The sequence below is a fragment of the Lissotriton helveticus genome, chromosome 4_1, assembly GCF_964261635.1.
Source record: "Lissotriton helveticus chromosome 4_1, aLisHel1.1, whole genome shotgun sequence".
Taxonomy (NCBI): Eukaryota; Metazoa; Chordata; class Amphibia; order Caudata; family Salamandridae; genus Lissotriton; species Lissotriton helveticus.
The window spans coordinates 1809626599-1809643268 of record NC_136063.1 but is presented as its reverse complement, the minus strand read 5'-3'; positions in this window follow the sequence as shown (position 1 = coordinate 1809643268).

The window sequence follows — 16670 nt, the reverse complement described above, 5'->3', positions numbered from 1 at the left end:
GTTGCACAAATACTTTGCACATTTAGTCTACGTTAAGCCTGACTGCTCTGTGCCAAGCTACAAGGGGGTTGTAGCACAGGTTAATTTGCAGTTTGTTGGTGCTCAAGGGAGTTAAAATAAAATGTAATTGCCCTCCTCTTGAACCACAACTCTAATTACTGAGATGAACAACCCGCATAGTGCTTAAGAGAGTTCCTGTAATGCTTGCAATTCCCTTCCATCCATTGTTCTATCCAACCTTTCTCCCTTCTGTCTATTCAACTATTCAGCTGTTATTCTTGTTACATTTCCATCCACCCATCCATCCTTTCATATATACATCCATCCTTTCACGCAGCCACCCGTCTACCATTCATTCACCCTTTAACGTATTGATCCTTTCACTATTTCATCCTTCCATCTATGCATCCTTTCATCCTTGTATCCTTTCAGTCTTTCACCTTTACATCCTACTTGTTGCACTTTACTTCCTTGTTTCCTTTCACCAACCCACTCTTTCGTTCCTCTTTCTGTCTACCCTATTTTGTCTTTCCTGCCCATTTTTCCTTCTTAACTTTCTCACTCATGTTTATATTTTCTATTTGCCCCTCTCTCTGTGTTGTCACCAATTTAATCATTTTATGCTTATTCTTTCTGTATTCCCCTTACTATGCTTGTCATCCCACCAATTGGGGGTTTCCCTACACCACCGATTGTGATTGCTGCTTGACCAAGCCAACCAGTAACCCAATTTCTCATACCAGCCTGGAGGTTTTTTATGACACCACATCCTCAGAAGTGAGACTGTATCCAGCTGTGTAGTTTTTAGCTACAGCCTGCAGCCTTGCCCCGGGGGAGGAACCTGTGCTCCAAAAAAAGACACTGAGTGCGAATGAAGAGATCTTGGCTCGTAAAACTGCAAACGTGGTGGCCAAAGATAAAAACAGGTGTGAGGCCAGCTCACAATCTTACCCCGGGTTAGGGGTAGAAATGACTCATGGGAAGGGAGGAATTGAGGGACCCCTGTAGTCACACTCTAAAAGACCAAGTTTTAGAGTGTGACTACAGGGGTCCCTCAATTCCTCCCTTCCCATTGTCTTTGAGCGCAACGTTTGCAGTGTCACGAGTGCTCACAAACACATGCATTTCAATGCTTGGTTACGGCCTGATTTTTTCCTTTCCAGTATGAGTTAAACCCCCATTCTTATACAGGTAATATACCTTTATCTGTACTGGTATCTGGATGTTCATAGTAGAGTTGGGCATAGGTCAACCTACTTAAGTGGATTCATCCTAGTCTCTTAAAGACTAGATAGGAGCCAATTCTTTGACATTCTGATGAATGCATCGGACCCCCCTGGCCACAAGGGCAGAAACATGTTGGCGACACTGATGTGGATGGGGCACTAATCTCCTTATTAGTGTTAACATTGAGCAAATCCTGCACAATTAAAGTTTTCATGTAGTATTTGCATCAATTTTTAAATCACTCACTTCCTTTGGACGGACCCCCACTTAGTTGTAGAAGTGCCTCCCTGTCTCCAGGTGTAGGCCCACTCTTTATCAAACGTGGTTTTTAAAGAGCGAGGACTGCTGATGATAAAGCATGACACTTGGTGGTGTGTGAGAACATTCCTTAAATGTTTTTAATTTCAAATGTGTTTAATTGATTTTAAAAGCAAAAACAGACATAGCAATACAATGGAAAGGCAGTAGGCATAGAAGACAAACGAGACAGACAGTCACGTCTTCTCTGTAGTACAAACAGTAAGCTAGGTACAGGTGCCCAATCGGAAGTATCATGCCAAGGCTGTAGATGATAGATAGGAACAGAAACCCGAAACCCCGCCTTACCCCCAACTCCCCCCCACCCCTACCACCCCAACCAGTGTGCCGTAGTTGTGAAGCAATCATGGAAGCAGTCACTTGAGGAATACTGCAGGTATACATGAGATCACGGAGGGTCAGGAGGAGCCTCCGTGAGTCGCAATATGCGGTGGTATCTGGGGCATGTAATCTCATTAAACACCTTGGACAGGAGGGATAGCAGCGGCAGCCAAAGCTTTAGAAAAGCAGCAGCGGAGTGTGTAAGTGGGGCCTGAATGCGTTCCATCCCCAAGGTGAGCCAGAGTTTGTGTAACCACCCGTATGAGTAGGTTTGGTGGTGGAACCCCAGATTGATAGAATGTGTTGTGATGCAGCCTGCATGGCGATCCCCATTTGGGGACCTCTGGGGGATTTTAGAGGAAAGGTGAGTGCATTAGGGAGTCCCAAGACGGTGTAAGCCGGAAAGCGCGGGATTTCAGTATCAAAAGTAGAGTCAATGTCGTCCAGGACTGCCTTGCAGTAATCCTGAATTTCACAGCAGTCCCAGAGGAGATGAGTCAAGGTGCCCCGCTCTTCGCATCCCCTCCATCACAGTGCACCTCGGGTTGGATTTCCCCTATTGAGCCGGACCGGAGTAAGATGCCAGTACATGACCAATTTCACAGCTGCTTCCCTACCTGCGGTGTTGCGTGTGGTGTGTGAGGCCCTGTAATAGATGTAGCTCCATTCCCTGGGTGTCAGGGTCCTCCCTAGTTCCCCTTCCCAGCATCTCTGACCTGCAGTTTTGCCCGGTATAGAGGGGGGCGTGAGCATTTTGTAGAGATCCGAAATAAGATGCCTATCCGAGTCTTTCGTCACCAGCCACTGCTCGAAGTTCATCATAGGTCTACCCACTGGGGGGGCGGAAGGCGGGTGCGTGAGCCAATGCCGTATTTGGGAATATTGGAAAAGGTGCGGGGAGGTGACGTCGTAGTGTTGTGTTATATCCGAAAGGGAGAGGAAGCCCTGCAGATCAAAAAGATGGCCAGCGGGACGGCAGCTGGCACCACGCCATTGCGAGAAAGTGTGTGGGTCTGTGCCCGGTGGGAACTCCAGATTATCCAAAATGGGGGCGAGAGGGGAAGGGAAAGTCGTCAACCCTCTCTTGACAGTGACCGAGTCCCAGACCTGCATGATGGTGCGGGTGATGGGTGACCGCAAGAGATATCGCGGTCTGTGCTGCTGGAGGAGGAACGGAACCTTCCAAAGGGATGTCTGGGCCATCGCCATGTCTTGAAATAGCCATCGCTTCTCAGATTCCGGCCTATACCATTCCACCAAGTAGCGTAGTTGGGAGGCTTGAAAGTATTGTAGAAGGTTCGGGATCCCAAGACCCCCCTCATCCGGGATCCGGTACGCTGGCCGCTTGTGTAAGCGTGCCCGTTTGCCCCCCAGATGAAATGGTGGAGGGCAGCTTGTAGGGTCGCGATGACGCCAGCTGGGGGACGTACCGGTATAGTCTGAAAGAGGTACAAAAGTTTGGGTAGAGCCGACATCTTCACTGCCGCGACCCGCCCCAGCAGGGAAAGGGGTTGCTTGGACCAACGCGCGAGGTCGGCCCGCATCTGGGATGTGAGGGTAGTGTAGTTAGGAGCCACCGTCGATTCCGTAGAGGAGGTGAGAGTAACACCCAGGTACGGGAGTTGCATGTTCGACTGTAGGCCTCCTCCATAGGCAGGCGTGCCCAGTCGCGGGTGGGCGTTTTTGCCCAGCGGCAGTATCAGGGATTTCCCCCTGTTGATTTTGAAGCTGGAGACAGCTCCAAAAGACTTCAGTTCCCCCAGAAAGGCAGGGACAGAGCGGGCAGGCTGGTCGAGGGCGGCTATGATGTCGTCGGCATATAGGCTGACCGTATGAGGTTCTCGGCCGAAGGAGATGCCATGGATATCAGGATTATCGTGGATCTACTGTGCAAGGGGCTCCACATACAAGGCGAGCAGGAGGGGTGAGAGGGGACACCCCTGCCTAATGCCGCGTTGGATCTCGAAAAGGCCCCACCGGAGGCCGCCCAGGCAGACCTTAGCCAGAGGGCGGTGGTAGCAGCTCGCGACCCATGACTGAAAGCGGTCACCCAACCGGAAGCGCACTAAAACTCATTGTAAATAGGTCCAGTCGACGCGGTCAAACGCTTTTTCAGTGTCGATGGCCAGCAGCGAAGAGTCCGAGTCCTGAAAGTGGGCCTTGTCGATCAAATGGAGCAACCGTTTGGTATATGGCTCCCCCGCCGCCGCTGTGTCTCTTACCACCTCCTGGACAGCCGCCTCTCGTTCCTGAGCGGCCGTGATGGGGTCAGGTTTAGGAAGAGGTCTAGGGGACCGCCGACGTCGCAACGTCTGCCATCCGTTGTTGGAGCGTTGTGTGGGTCCGTCTTGCGACCGACGCGGGGAGGTCTCTCTGGATCCAGCGTCCTCCGGTACGTCAATGCCCAGCAACGCACATGTGTCTGGGAGCGATCTGAGTTGGTGTAATGTCCCCTTCCACTTGAAAATGAGGTGAAACGGGTGTCCCCAGGAATATGGCACTCCATTGTCTCTTAGGAAGTTCGTAGCAACTTTGAAGGCCTTCCGTTTCTGCAAGGTAATAGCGGAGAGGTCCTGGAAGAGGGCCACGGGGTCTCCCCGAAAGTGAATGGGTTGTTTTAGTCGGGCCTTTTTCAAAATGCGTTCCTTCAGGGGAAAATCGGGGAGGAAAGCCAATATGTCCGGAGTGGGGGCCGTCGCGCGACGCGCTAAGCCGACCCTGTGCGCACGGTCAATAAGGATGTCGAACTCACCGGATTCCCCAAGGATCTCCCGAAACAGCTCCTGTAGGTAGCCGACAATGCTGTTCCCCTCCGACTTTAGCGGAACCCCCCGGACCCGTATGTTGTTCCTCCGGGAGCGTTTCTCAAGATCCTCCGAGTGTGCCTGAAGGTCCACTTGTTGCTCCCGGAGGCGGAGGATTTCTTGTTGCAGCTGATCCACCTCCATGCTGCGAGTTCGGTCCGCTTCCTCCACCGCGGCTACGTGCTCTCCCAGGCTGTCAACGTCTCGGCGGAGCTCACACTGCTCCCCCGCCAGTTCCTGTTTCAGGGCCTGAAAGTCATCCCTCAGGGTGTTGAAGAGGGAGGCAAGAAATGCTTTTGTGATGGGTGCGGCCTCGTCATCCTGGCCTGAGGTGCTGGCAGGCGTCTTAGGGGATGGAGGCACCTGGGTCTTCTCTCCTTTTGGAGCGCCCTTGTTGAGCATATGGACAAAATTGCGGGGTCCCCTGCGCCCCGTGTTGGCCATGCCGCCGGTACTCTGCAACCGCCCGATGTCCGGGGGGGCTCTCAGGAAGGCCGCAAGTAGTTCAGCGGCGGTAACGGGGTCAAGGCTCACCGGGCCTGCGAGGTTGCGCCGATATCCGGCAGCGTACTGTGGCTGGAGGAGATGCGAGTCGCAGCTCCGCGGGGAGGAAGGGCCAGGCTTAGCCACTGGAATGCCCTCGGGTTCTACCAGTTGAGGAGGGCCGAGGTTCGGCCAGCGCAGGTCTAAGGCAGCTGCGGCCTCGGTGGCACGATGCCTGTGAGCGGGTGTCCCTGTATCCGTGTTCTAATCTGAGGTGCGAGTCCGTGGGAGGCCACCATCTTGGAGTACCCGCACTCCGCGTGTGCAGGTCAGCTACCCCTGCAGCCGGAGAGCGAGGTTGGGTGCCGGGTCCGGGGGAGCAGCTGCTGTAAGGTTGGGCCCTCAGGGGTGCCTCGATCTTTTCCGGGGGCCCCGGCCGTGAGTAGTCCCCCCTCTGCCACGCAGACTAGGCCCGGACCCGGGGTTTCAGGTGCGAGGAGGGTCCGTCGAGGGAGCCAGCTGTGGGAGAGCACCCGACGTGCTCTCAACTAGGCCCGGGACCGGGGCCCCGGCGTGAGCAACGGCAGTGGAGCGTCACCCAAGGTGGGCCACAGGCGGGTGGGCAGCAGTCACTTCATTGCGTGGGGGCACAGGGTATATGGTGCAGGGACCCCCAGTGGCGCAGTCACAGGCGGTCTCGGGCGCTCACTTGCACTAGGCCCGAAGCCGGGGCCCCGATCGTCCTTGCCCCACCGGGATGGGCGGATGGGCCGGGGGCGCCTTCGCCTCCCCTGTCGGTCGTAAGGTTAATCACCAGGGGTATGGCTCACAGGACCATCCGCATCTCCACGGCTTGGGTACCGGCTCTCAGCAACTCGGCCAGTCACCACCCCCCGGCCAGCAGCCAGGGCCCCTCGTGGTCCGAGGCCCAGATCTCAGCTTCCGCCACTGTCGGCTTCACCTGTGTCTGCCCCAGCGCTCGGTCCAGATCACCCAGGCGCCAGCAGGTGACGGGACCAGCGACCACACACCAAGGCGGGGGATCCGGAGCTCCTCGGGAGAGCCTGCGCCTGCACCGGGTGAATATGCTGCAGCTCGGCCTCACCGTTCCGCGGAGGCTTGGCCCGAAGCTGGGGCCTCAATTGTCCCAGCAGCCCGCCGGGCCGTCCCTGGATGTCGCTGCTTCCGGTCCCGGCCGTACACCGGCCGCGGCAGGTCTCAACCTTCTGTCACTTGCTCCGAGCATGGCGGTAGCTGTCTGTGGCTCTCCGCTTGTGCCTCACAGGTCCTCAGGGACGCCAGAATCAGTCCAGACGCCGAGCACTCGCGGCCGCCATTATGCCATCTCTCACCGGCAAGGGCACCCGCTGCACACCTCACGGCTCCGGAAGGCAGCGCAGCATACACCGGCGAGTGGAAGGAACAGTGCCAGAGAGCACTTTTCCGTTGGCTGTGAAACTCGCGTTTTAAGGGGGATTGCACTCCTTTAGAAGGGCGATATGGGGTTCAGGGCCGGGGAGCCTTGCAGGACACGTCTGGTTAGGCGGCCATCTTAGCCACATTTTTTTGAGATGCCCAATAGCACATAGGTTGTTGTCATAATGTGCCTCAACCTCCTTTAAGAATCAGACATTACGTCAGGGAAGCTTCTTGTTGGGTGATATATGTAATTTGGAGGCCAGCTTACCCTGACTGCCCCGTAGCCTGTTTGAAAGGGTTTTGTGTGTAATTATTCCACTCTATGCCACTCCACTCTATGCTGTTCTAGTGTATGGCACCACAATATACCTCACTCCACTGCAAGCCGTTCCATTCTCCACCACTACACTCAATACTACTCTACTCTACGCTATTACACTCTACCACACTCCATTATATGCCACTCCACTGTACTCTATTCTACTGTATGCTACTACACTATATGCCACTCACTGGACAACACTTCACTATACGCCAATCCACTCCACAGCACTCCACTGTACCCCTAGACCACTCCACTATACAGTATTTCACTATATGCAACTACACTCCATGCCACTCAACTCTACACTATTCAACTCTATGCCACTCCACTCTACCCCACTCCATTGTACCCCACTCCACTGTACACTATTCCACTGTACACTACTCCACAGTACCCCATTCCACTCTATACCACTCAAATCTACACCACTGCAAACTATGCCACTCCAATGCATGCTATTCCAATCTATGCCACTCTACTGTGCACCACTCCAGTGTACATCACTGCTCGGTATGCCACTCCACTGTATACCACTCCACTGTATGCCACTTCACTGTACGCTACTCCACTGGATGCTATTTCCAGTGGAATAGCTATGTCGGCTATTCCACTGTATGCCACTCCACTGTGTGCCACTCCCTTGTACACCACTCCAGTGTAAGCTTTCCACTTTACCCCACTCCACTCTAAGTCACTCCACATTATGCTATATTTGTGGAATTTGTGGAACTTGTGGAATTTGTGGGGGTATTTATAAAGCGCAGCGTTCGCTCCGGAGGGAGCATCTTGGCGCTAAATTTCCTGTTAGAGGGTAGGAGAAGACATCACAGAAAACTGCGGGAGTTAGATGGCCGCCTTAGTGTAGTCGTCGGGAAGGTTAAAAATCCAAGTTTTAAGCATTTTTCTGAATGATTTTTCTTGTGTTTGAAGTCTCAGATTTTTCGGAATGAGGTTCCAGGCTTTTGCGGCCAGGAAGCTTAGGGTTTTTCCACCTTTAGTCTTCAAATTGAATTTACCTGGGAGGATGAGGTTGTCATGGGATGAGCGGAGGGATCTGCTCGGGTTGTAGTGGGGGAAGCGTCTGGTAAGGTATTTTGGGCCGGTTTTATTGAAAGCCCGGAAGGCGACAATCAGCATTTTAAAGAATATTCTTTTGTGGAGTGGCAGCCAATGTAGGGATCTTAGAGCTGCGGATATAGATGCTCTTCTGGACAGCTTTACGACCAGACGGGCGGCGGTGTGAAGTACACTTTGGAGCATGGTCAAAGTGGACTTTTTGGCACCGGCCAGGAGGCCGTTACAGTAGTCCAAGCGTGAAATATTCAAGGCCACTGTCACCGTTTTCCTGGAATCTAGCGGTAGGAAGTCGAAGAATTTCTTTAGAGATCTTATAATTCCGAAGCAACGGCCCGCTACGGTTCGGACGTGCTGGTCGAAGGATAGGTCTGAATCGAAAAGGACGCCTAGGTTCCTGGCAGATGTTACGGTCTGAGGGGGGGCGGCAGAATTTTCCGGCCACAGGAGGGCTGGGCAGAAGGTGGTGTTTTTACCAATGGGGAGGATCTCCGTTTTGCTGGAGTTACATTTGAGATGGTTAGTCTCCATCCATTGGAAGACTGCCGTCAGACAGTTTTTGAGGTTAAGTTCTGTCTTGGTAGAGTTGTTTTCCAGGGGTACGACGAGTTGTGTGTCATCGGCATACGATGTTACAGGTATGCCGAATGACTCGATCAGGGATAGCAGTGGGATAAGGTAAATGTTGAAAAGGAGGGGGCTCAAAATGGACCCCTGGGGTACACCTGAAGATACCCTCTTCTCTTTGGAGTGGAAGGGGCCAAGAGCGACGGTTTGGGACCTGTCGGATAGAAATGATTTTATCCAGGATAGAGCCACTTCTGAGATCCCTATGTCCGCCAATCTACTAATCAGGATGGCGTGGGAGATGGTATCGAACGCCGCGGTAAGGTCGAGAAGGATGAGAATGGCGTTCTTCTTCTGGTCTTGTATCATCTTTAAAGAGTCGGAGAGTTCGATCAATGCTGTTTCAGTCGAATGATTAGGACGAAAACCAGATTGTTGCGGGTGGAGTATATTGTGAGTTTCCAGATAACATTTGAGTTCTCTGTAAACCACTTGTTCGGTGATTTTTCCCAAGGCTGGGAGAAGCAAAATCGGACGCAGATTGGTAAGATCTGATGGGGATTTGTTAGCTTTTTTCATGAGGGGTTTAACTATTCCCTGTTTCCACAGGCGGGGGACAGATCCAGTGCGTAGCGAAGAGTTAACGATATCGTTAATGATAGGGTTCACCACGTCAATGAATTGATGGAGTATTTTGGGAGGACAGGGGTCAGATGGAGAGCCAGATTTGCATGCCAGGATGACCTCTCTCGTTTGATCTAAGGTGACCGGTGTAAAGTTCTTAAGGCTACCAGTTGGGGATACTGTCTGAGGTGGGTCGAATGTACCTTGAGTTATTTGTGGGGGGGGGGGAAATTTGTATGAATGGCGTTGATTTTTTCCTCAAAGTAGTCAGCTATTTTATTGCAAAGGTCCTGAGATGGGGGGATTTCGGGTTGTAGCGCCTTGGGATGGGTGAACGATTTCACTATCGAGAACAGAGTTTTTTGTTGCTGATTAGACTCTTTAATGGCGTTGACATAGAAGGTTTTTTTGGCGGATTTAATGCTGGAAAGGTATTTTCTCCTTAGTTGGAGGTATATGAGACGGTCGGCAGTGTCATATGTGCTACGCCATTTGCGTTCGGCTTTTCTGCACAGTAAATGAGAAGAGGCTAAGTCAGGGGTAAACCAGGGGGCATTGGTTTTGGGATTTTTATCTGTTTTGCGGGGGCGATTGGAAGGATTTCGCGTACTGATTTCTTGGGAGATCCAGTTGTGAAAGAGGTTTGCGTCGCGTTCGATATCTCCGGAAAGCGTGGGGGCCTGAGATTGGAGGATGGGATTAAGTGCAAGAATCTCTTGAACCTTTTTCCAGTTGACAGGGTTGTCACAATGTGAGTTGGATTTGCTGGAGATTTGTGGGCGCGCATTTTTGATGTGGAACAAGATTAGGCTATGATCTGTCCAAATTTGAGGGACAGGGGAAAGGGTGATTAGAAGGGGAAAGTTGGTGCATACACCGTCGAGGGTGTGTCCCAGTGAATGGGTGGGTAGTATAATACTTTGCTGCAGGTTGAATATTTCTAACGTCTGTAGAAAGTTGTAGGTATGTGGATCGGATTTGGACTCCAGATGTAAGTTAAAATCCCCAAGGAGGGTAAAATGAGGATATCTAAGAAGAAAATGTCCCAGAGAGTCGCTCAAAGTGTCTAAAAACTTGGAGGCATTTCCGGGTGGGCGATATATTAGGCCACCAGAGAAGGACAAGGAATCGTTGAGTTTTATTGAAAAGCCAAGGCCTTCGGTGTCTTTTAAGGGGTCTAAGTTAAATGTGTGACAGGTGAAGCAATTTTTTAGTATTATTGCCACTCCTCCACCTCTTCATTATGCTATACTTCTGTATGCCACTACACCGAATGCTAATCCACTGTACACCACTCCAGTATATGACACTGCATTTACGTGCCCCTAAACTGCCCTGTACAACACTTCATTCCACTCTAGGCCATTCTGTGAAACTCATCTCAACTGTATGCCACTCAATGGCACTCCATTCCATGACACTACCGTCAACAATACTCCACTGTATGGCACTCAACTGTACTGTATGACATGCCACTCTATCGTACAATTCACCACTACACTCTGCATACGCCTTTCCACTATACAACACACAAACCATACTACTAAATAACACTTTACTCCACTATAAGCAACACCCCTCTCCTCTTCTCCCCTCCACTGAATTCCACTCCACAACACTAGACTCTGTGACACTACACTATACAACACTGTTCTTTACTAAACTCTGCGACATTGCACTTAACAACACTCAATTAAATGACACTCAACGCTATGATTTGAAACACCTTTTCTCATTAAAAACAAAAACCATTTACATTTAATGAAAATACAACGATTAAAGCTAAGTTACAGTTACAAAAACACTGTTTATTTTTATATACAAACCAAACTCAAACTATACATGCCAGTGTATTATAAAGTTATAGTTATAGGCTAAATTTCTAATTTATGCACCACTAGATAGAACTTACATTTAGAATTTACATACCACCTTTGATTTACTATACATTGCGCACCTCCATACACATTTTCCTCACATCAAGCGATGCACTACATTCTCTACTTAGAATAACATAACTTTTAATTTTTCAGCAAATTTCTAGGGTATTTTTCAGCGTAAAATAATATTTTATTACCATACCTAAGTAGATCTACCTCATCCAGTACAGATTCCCATAGCGTATGTCAACCCCAGTGGGCAGCCAGTGTTGCACCCTACTTGGAACACCCCATATGTTGTCCACCCTGCCCATTTCTGGCCAATTTCCCACTGTCAAATGACAATCCACCCATACCCACCCAACTTTTTTTTTATACCCATCTAATCTTACATTAAGTTTTTCAGTACTTCCCGGAACTTTACCACTGAGTACCACAAGGGTATTGCCACTCTACACTTTGACCCCAGGCTGAACAGATTAACTCTAAGTCACAAAAAGCATGGTTTATGGCGAAAGATCAAACTTCCTACTAACTTTGGTGTAATCCCGTTCAGCAGTTTTGGCTTTAGCGTCGTCTAAAGTCCCTCTTAGAAATTGCATGTAAAAATATGTTTTAGGAGCTCCTCCCTTTTTTCTCAGCCCTCACTTGACAGATCATCCCAAACATTTCCAGGAAGGAGCTAAGATGGCTGAAATATTTCAGGAAAGTTTTGTGAATATTTGTGAAATGTTGCAAAAGTTATTAGCAAACTAAAAAATCTATTTCTTATGGAAACGTGGCAGTCACCAGTAGATAGTTATAGTTAGGCATAGTTTCCATTAGAAACGTGTTGCTTTTCAAACCTCACAAATTTTTCAAAACTAGTTTGCCACTCACTTAAGCTGCTGTTTGGAAAGTTTTGGGTGATTGGTCAAGATGGGGACAACAAAAATAAGGTTCCCAAAGCAGGTATTCCCCATGCAATTTCCCAAAATGATCTTGAACAAGACTATAGCCCAATCTGCTGAACCTAATTACACCAAATTTGACAGAAAGCCAGATCTTGGTACAGAAAGAGTGCTGTGTGTAATTTGGGTTAAATCTACTTTGGAGTTATTAAAGAAAAAAGTGTATGTATATCTAGGGATGCAGAGCTTCTACGGATCTGACAGATCTCATGCTGAGATCTGATTGGTTGCCACCACTTCAACTAGGAAGTGGTGGCTGCCATCTTGGACTCCGAAGTCAGCCCTAGTCCCCAAAAAATGCAAACAAATAGCCTAAACCCTTAGACCTGGTGGTGGGCCAAACACATTTTTTTATTTTGCCACAAATCCGAGGTGAAATTATAAAAACAAAAGTGTCTCTGCACTTGTTTTTCTTCCTCAGCCTTTGGTGTGCCAGGTCCTGAGGGAATATATTTATTTATTTGGAGGAGAGGGGTAAGAGTGGTCCCCCTCCCTGGTTTGATTTTGGCCCTGGTCGGCATACCTCGAAACCCGGACCTATAATTTTTAATTACATTGGGATGTGGGTATGCTGCCCCACTCACGGGTCAATTTTGGACCCGCGGACCTATCCCCCGGGACCTGACTGTAGTTTTAAGAGAGGAAAGAGGCACGTAACTTCTCTTACAAGGCTGATTTTGGCCAGAGTGACCCCATCCTCCAGGGCCCGGATACAAATACAAAAGGGAGGGGGACTGTGCGGCCCCCCCACCTGGAGCCATTAATAGCGCTGGGGACCCCATCCCACAGGGCCAGCTCCTGCTATGTCCTGAGGTGCCTGCCCGCAGGACATAGCAGTTTCCCTAACAGCACTGGTGCTGGCAGGGAAACTATGTTTGCTCTCAATTTAATTGCAATTTCAAAGATCCTGCCAAGCAAGAGTAAACACGAAGTCCGCTCCCAGCTTGTGGGAGTGGACTTCAGATTTGTTTCCCTTCTCCTAGTGATACAAGCAGGGAAACAGCTCTGAATATTGTTCCTGCCCAAAGGGAGCAGCATTTTTTGCTGCTGCTCCTTATGGGTGGGACTAGTGAACACATTGCTTTAAGAGGTATACCCTTAAACCATTTGCATTCTTTGGTGATGGTTCAAAAGTGTTCACAATTCTCCCCTGCCTTTTTTCCATTTCACACAGGTGTATTTGTTCTCTTCACGATTCGCTACATTTTGATTTGGCTCATAATGTTGAAATATTGTTATTCACATTGTTTTGTACGGGGATTTTCATCAACCTCTTGTCCTGAAGATGGTCTGACGGTCTCATCACCATCGCAGACCGAAACGTCGACTACGGCGTCCTTTTCTTTTGACATTAATTGTTTTGAAGGAGTTGTTTATTGATTTATTGACATCCTTCTTTATATATATGTGAAAAGATGTTAACATAGCTGTTGTGTAGGTTAATTCACACTACCTCACAGTCTATGTTTGGTTGTCTCAACTCCTCATTCCCTGATTTTTCATATATTAAATATATGTTTTTCCTGAAGTAGATTTTGTACCCTGTGTGTCATGTTTTAACTGCTGTTTCTTTCAAAATTACGTCTTTCATTGAAACAATTTATGATTTGTTCTGATTCAAACTGTTGTTCACCACTAAATAGGGTGTAACCTTGAAATACCTTTGAGATAATATCTCCCAAAATACTTTCCAAACAAAATCCCTTGTAGACAAACTTTTTTCTTTGTGTATCCTTATGGGTGGGAGCAATACCAGCTCCTGCTGGATGAGGGGAGGCATCTAGAGCTGAGGTGAAGCAGTGTGCTCCCATCCCCCTTCTACCCTTTAAATATCGTCTGGGCCGTGTAGGATTGGGTCTCCTGGACCGATATCGGCCTGGAGAGGGGGAAACATGCCTCCTTTATTCATCTGTTGGACCCCGGGGATGGGGTTCTCAGGGCTAAAATTGCCTCAAGGGTGGTGGCCACGGGGCACCTAAACCACCTTTACTCATTGGCCGGGCCATGGGGGTTGGGGTCTCTAGGACTGATATAAGCCCTGGGAGGTCTGCATGCCCCTTCCCCCCTATTACCTTTGGCCAGGCCACAGGGGGTGGATTAATGTATTGTAAATAAATATTACTTTACAATTTAAAAAAAAACCTAGAAATTCACTCAAAAAAAAAAGGTTACAGGGATGTTACTGTTAGGAAATAGCATTAAAGGTTACAGGGACGTTATAGTTAAATTGCATGTAATTGTACATCATGCCCTAAGGTAACACACGCCTCTGCCTTGCACTGCTAATTACACTACATATTTCATCACTCATGACTTCTTATATGACATCATTGATGATATCACTGAAACATTTGCTGTAAAATTATTAATGAGAAAACTGCATGCCTGGGGCGTGATTTATAGTTGCCTTCGGGCACAAGTTACAGTTACCTGAGATAACTGCAACTAAAACTGCTGCATTTCTGTCGTGTGTGTGTAAAATCTAAACCTAACTATAAAGCCCCTTTAACCATTGGGTTTTTAGTGAAAAGATAGAGAGATAGACAGATGTATATATATATATATAGATAGATAGATATATAGATAGATAGATAGATAGATAGATAGATAGATAGATAGATAGATAGATAGATAGATAGATAGATAGATAGATAGATAGATAGATAGATAGATAGATAGATAGATAGATAGATAGATAGATAGATAGATAGATAGATAGATAGATAGATAGATAAGCAGTAGTAAATCGGTGGATCCAGGAGCCAGATGAGGATGTGTTGGCTTTTCCGTAAACCCACCCTCTTAAGGTTTTCCTGATGTCAGGTTGGTTAGCAGCTCAGGAGGAGCAGGAAGGCCAACCCTTTTTAGGATGAAGCTTTTAATGTCATAGACACAGGCTTCCTTTAATGTTTTGTACACAGGCAGAAATGTTCTTCAGATATTCATGACTTCAAAAATACCTTTTACATATAGAACTATTTGTATTATGTTAATCTGCTAACTGAAAATATTGTAGCCAATGTTGCTTTTCTTTGAATCCATAAAAGTGAAGCATTGGGAAGAAAAACAAATCAGATTTTAACATCATATTCCAAAGGCAAGTACACCGGGCAACCTACTTCATTCTATGCCTCTGATATCAGTGCCCTGTTTTGTATTCTCCAAGCTTGAGGTATCTTGGTTAATACTTGTGTAAGTCTTTGTTAGTATGTGTTAGCTTATTAAACACATACTAATTGAAAATTGCACAAAATATTATTCATGACTAAGGGCAAGATGTACGACCATGTCGTTTAGCGACATGCAAATAGCGCCCAATTGCGAGTCGCAATTTGCGAGTCGCTAAATGCCATGTACAACAGTGTCTGAGACACTATCAGCGATTACTTATGGGGTCGTAAATTGCATGCCTCATGCATATTAATGAGGCACTTACAATTTGTGGCCCCATTAGGAATAGCTGGCCCTCCCAGGTATGGTGGCCTACTTGGCTCAGCAGACCTCCATGTCTGGCACTGTGTTTAAATAAAGCAGTTTTTTTAACTGTAGTCCAATTTCCTTAATGGAAAATGGGATGCATTTAAAAAAAGAATAATGAAACCTTTTAATTGGATTTTTTAAGGGCAGGTAGTGGTCCCTGAGACCACTGCCTGCCCCTAAAATATATTTTCCCCTGCATTTGCAAAGGAGAAGGGGTCCCTTGCCGGCCCCTTCCCGTTTGCAAGTGCTCTACCACCCTCTTGAAGAGAGCGGTAAATTGCGAGTGCTTTGCGACCACAAATAATTTTTCCATAGGCCTCTGACTCGCTATTAGGAGGGAATGCCCTTGGAATGCCCCTTCGTAATAGTAACTCACACCTCCTTTTTAGCGAATCACAAAAGAATTTTGACTTGCTAAATAGGGATTGTACATGGCGCTATTAGATTTTGCATGCGTAAACGGGTCAGAAACCGGTTTATGCATGCAAAATAGGGTCGTACATCTGGCCCTTTGTGTTAGTGACAGTTTAAATTATGTCTGGGCATAAAACTCTGCTCTGCTCCTGGAGTTTGTGGAATGAGGTAACTCCATGTTTCACGAAGAATGCAGAGTTACCGATAAACTCCACACTCTGAAATGGAGCAGAGGTGTTTTTTGGTCAGCGCTCGAAATATTTTTTCCAATGTGCGGGAGCAATTTGCTTGGCCCTCTCGATCGCCCATGAGATTTTCAGAGCCTTTCGCAGGCGCCATGAGATTTGCTAGCCAGCTGCATGCTCCCACAAGATTGTATAGTCGCCAACGTGTCATTCGGGTGCGCCGACTTCTGGCAGATGTTTTCTGCTGAACGCGATCCTGGGCGTGTAAATATATTGCGGATGCAATCTGGGGGAGATTCTCTCCTCAAGAAGCCTCAAAATCTTCCTGAAATGATGATTTGGAGTTTAAAACCTCCTCAAATGGACATTTGACATTGTTTTTTGTGTGCAAGAAGTCCTTTTTTTTATATTTTAGTTTTTTTTCAACATTCTGTTCCTGTTCTGCAGGCTCCTCCCAGTGCTTTGTCCATCTCCTGGTCACTTTTCATTTGGATTTGGAGCTGGAAGGATCACTCTTTTTGTCAGCTGCATATACCATTGTATTTAAGGACTTTATATTTGAAATTTCACAAGTAAGTTGAACAACTGGTGTTGTTAGT